Genomic DNA, 3,893 nt, shown 5'->3' with positions numbered 1-3,893 from the left:
AGAGAGAATAGTGCAACAATGAATGAGTGGAAGCCCAAAATCTCTGTAAATGTTTATGAAAATTAATAAAATATAATTATAGAAAAAAAAAAGAAATACAGATGGAGTAGATTAAAGATAAAAAAAAATGCTTGCTGAATTGAACAATCAATCGGGAGCACGATAACCTCAGTGACTTAATCTAGGAAAAGATTACTTACTACTTGAATTGATCAAAGAATATTCAAAGAATTCCCCCCACCCTCCAAACAGATTATTTTAAGGAGAAATTGTGAAGCCTCCATTAATCAAAGAAAAATAAATGAACTAACTGGATCTCAATAGACTCTCAGAACTGCTTGATAATTGGGGTTTTTCTATCTGCCTCTAATCTGTGGGTTGTTAGGAAAATATTTTGGTTCTGTGAGCATGTGAGGATGTGGAAAAAATGTACTTAAGAAGAAAGTCTTGACTCAAATACGTTTGTGTAAAATGTACAAAAGATACATTTTTTAACTTTACAAAAATTTGGAAACAATATCTTAAGTGAAAAAGAAAACAAAATAATATCAGAAAAACACATTTTAAAAACTTCCCCAAGCCCACTTCACTACAGTGTTATTTATCTGAGTTTCTGAGACACTAGAACGGTTTCACTTTCTATAAACCTTTTCTTTTCTTTCTTTCTTTTCTGTTTTCCTACTTTTTATTTTATACAACACAGATTTTAATGACCACCCCCATGGGCCAGGCAGTAGAAGAAACATCCAGGATCCTGCAGCGCCTCTCGTTCTGATTCCAGCAGGGTCAGCACGTCGCTGGCCCTTTCACGTTGCCGATTATGCAGCGGCTTCTGTCGACCATGAAATCCACGCGCACCTCCAGGCACTGTCATTGTGAGCTGGTCCTGCCCAACACTTTAGTGACTCTGGCCAGCTTGATACACTGCGTGTGGCGTGGTACCCACTATGGCTGCGTGGTGGTGGTGAAATCATAAAGGTCAAACTATCATTTGCATTTTCTTGACAAACTGTAATCTGTGTTTGGTTAAACAGCATATTGTTGTTGTTATGTGCTGTGCGACTCATAGTGACCCTATGTACAACAGCCCTAAACTCTGCTCTGTCCTGGGCCAATAGCGCTATCTCTGACACTCCCATCCCGATTATCCCAGTCACTGAATCAATCCACCTCATAGAGGGCCTTCCCCTCCTCCGCCTGCCCTCCACCCTCCCAAGCATGATGTCCCTCTCCAAGGACTGGTCCCTCCTTACAACATGACCAAAGTATGTCAGACAAAGCCTCAGAATCCTTGCCTCTAAGGAACCTCCCGGTTTAACCCTTTCCAGGATGAATCTGTTTGTTTTCCTCGCAGTCCAAGGTACCCTTAATACTCTTCTCCAGCACCACAGCTCAAAGGCATCAATTCTCCTTCTATCCTCCTTAGTCACTGTCCAACTCTCTGATGCATAATAAGTGATAGCAAAGACCATGGCCTGTACTAGACGCACCTTAGTCTCCAGAGAGACACCACTGCTTTGACACTAGTACTTTGGAGAGGTCCCTAACAGCAGACTTTCCCATCACAATATGTCTTTTAATTTCCTGGTTACTGGTTGTGTCCAATTCTTCTTCCAGATCTTTGAATTGTTTTCCATAGATATCCAATTCTTCAGATGCAAAATTGAGGTTTTCATCTGCTTTGCAAAGTTTCTCCTCCTCCTCTAACCAGTAATTTTCTTCAAACGGTTAATATCATGTGAAGTTTCATCTCATTTTCTTGGTACAGTTTAGTCATGTCTTCGAGTTTATTTTGAAGTCTTAGGGTGTCATAATTCTCTCCCCGCCCCCTCCCCTCCCCTGCCCTCCCCCTCCCCCCTCGTTTTATAGGGCAGATTGGAATGAGGTAGAGAGTCTATGCCTAGAAGAATGTGTTGGGCCTCTTGGTAGTGAACCATGGCTTGTGCTGGCAATGGAGGACCCGGTGGGGCAGTGGGAATTTGATCTTGGAGTCACGGAACTGCTTGACTGAGGGCCAGCAGCCCTTGTTGGCTGTAATCTCCTCCCCCTTCATGAGCTGGATGGAGTGGGCCCGGGCATGATGCCGAGCGCCCATGTAGCGGTAGCACTGGGTGATGGCGCCTGCGGAGGTCAGGTCCTGGTACTTCCTATACATTCCTGAACATGTTATAGGTTCCACTACGGGAATCATACCGCAACCAGATGCCAAAGCTCTTCACCCGCAAGGAGAACATCTGGAAGACCTGTCCACAGTACACAATTTCCCCAGAAGACTTCATCTTCTTCAGCTGTGACACCTAGTACCAGAAGGAGGATTTGGCGACGATATAGTTGTGGGCGAAGAAACGCATGTGATAAAGTGACAGTGTCCAACACTTGGGGGTGTGCAGGCAGCGCCCCACCAGCCTGTACTCACCTCCCCCAGGCCTTTATAACCATCTCTCCACGTGTGATTTTCAAGTAGCATACTTTCTGACTGTAAAGATGACGGCTCAGTCTCGAGGTTTTTAATATACTCCGTAAGCTCATCTTTTGTTTTCTCAATTGCTGATAAATCAGTGTAAATTTGGTCTCTTCCACCCTCTATGGTTGTTGAAGAAGCATTTAACTTAGCAGTATGGCCCAGTTTCCCCAAAGCGTCTCTTCTTTGTTCATGTAAATGAGTGTCATCTTCTGATTCACTCTTCATACCCAATCGCAAGTTATCATCATCCATTACATCTTCTGTAAGCATACTGGCCCAAACTGCCATGTTCAGCAGGTGTTTAATAAAAAATGGAATTTTATTTTCTCTATCAATAAGGAATTTTTGATGCATAATGTGGCATCTTCAGATATTGTTTTCTGTGTGTCAAGTTCACTCAATTGTTCTTTTAGTTCATCAGCTTGCAAAAACTGTGTCTGATATTCCTGAAGTTGACATTTTTCATCTAGAAAATCTGTCTTTGCTATCTTAAGTTGTTCTTCACTCATTTAAAATACTTTAAAAGTCATTTTGGCTGCAGCTATTTTAGAGTTGAGAGACTTTAATTCCTCTTCTATGGACTGTACCTTTTCTAAAAGATCAGTCATCAACTCGTCTTGCTCGGTAAATTTAGAGTTTTCTTCTTTTAACTCATTTTCTACAGAGAGTATTTCATCCTTTATTTTAGATTTAAATTGGTTCATGTCTTCAAAGATTATCTCTAAACCTTGAGCATCTGCTAACTCCATCTCATGTTTGGCATCCTTCACAGACAATGCTAACCCTTCATACTTCTTTCGAATAAGGCAATATTTTTCAAGCAGTTTACATTTTTCTTCAATTAATGCAGAAAGCTTTAGAGTTAGATTTTGCCGTGAAGAAGAATACAACTATGGCTTCGTGGTGGAGAAGATGGCAGCTGCTTGCCTGCCCCTCGCTCCAGTGTCTGGTAGTTCCTCTCCATCCTGGGAAGTCCCTGCCGAGCACTGCAGCCAGTGCTCCAAGCCCAGGCCATGGAGCCATCTCCTGTGCCCCTGCTATCAGGGGAACTTCAGTGTCTCAGTGCTTAGAGACCCTCATCGTCACCTAGCTTTGGAGAGCTGGTAGGGAGAGGCTGCTGGCATGGGAGGGATACCTTGCCCCTGGAATCCTCAGGTAGGGGTGTGGGTGAACAGATACCAGTGCTTCTGAGTCACATTTCATGGTGCCCAGGAAGGAGGAGTGTCCTCTGACAATAAACAGCCTCCTGCCACCCAGCGTTCCCGTTCTTGTCTAGTGCCGTCCTCTCTCCCCTCATGTGGCTAGGCCCTGGCAGTGCACCCCAGGAAAGGTGGCCAACTGGAGTTTTTGGTGTGTGGAAAGGGAAGCAGGCCCTGAGAGTGATGGGCAGACATTTTATACAGGGAAGGGAAAACCCAGTCCCAGTATG

At 43.7% G+C, this 3,893-nt stretch overlaps 1 pseudogene; it reads right to left on the bottom strand.

The window, feature by feature from the left end:
- Nucleotides 1-1,900: 1,900 nt before the first annotated feature.
- Nucleotides 1,901-2,752, bottom strand: LOC102858692 (annotated as a pseudogene).
- Between the last annotated feature and the right edge of the window lie 1,141 nt (nucleotides 2,753-3,893).

This window comes from Elephantulus edwardii, unplaced genomic scaffold (genome assembly GCF_000299155.1).
Source record: "Elephantulus edwardii isolate Elephantulus edwardi_28Jun2011 unplaced genomic scaffold, EleEdw1.0 scaffold00184, whole genome shotgun sequence".
NCBI classification, from domain to species: Eukaryota; Metazoa; Chordata; class Mammalia; order Macroscelidea; family Macroscelididae; genus Elephantulus; species Elephantulus edwardii.
This window is presented reverse-complemented; position numbering and strand designations above follow the sequence as displayed.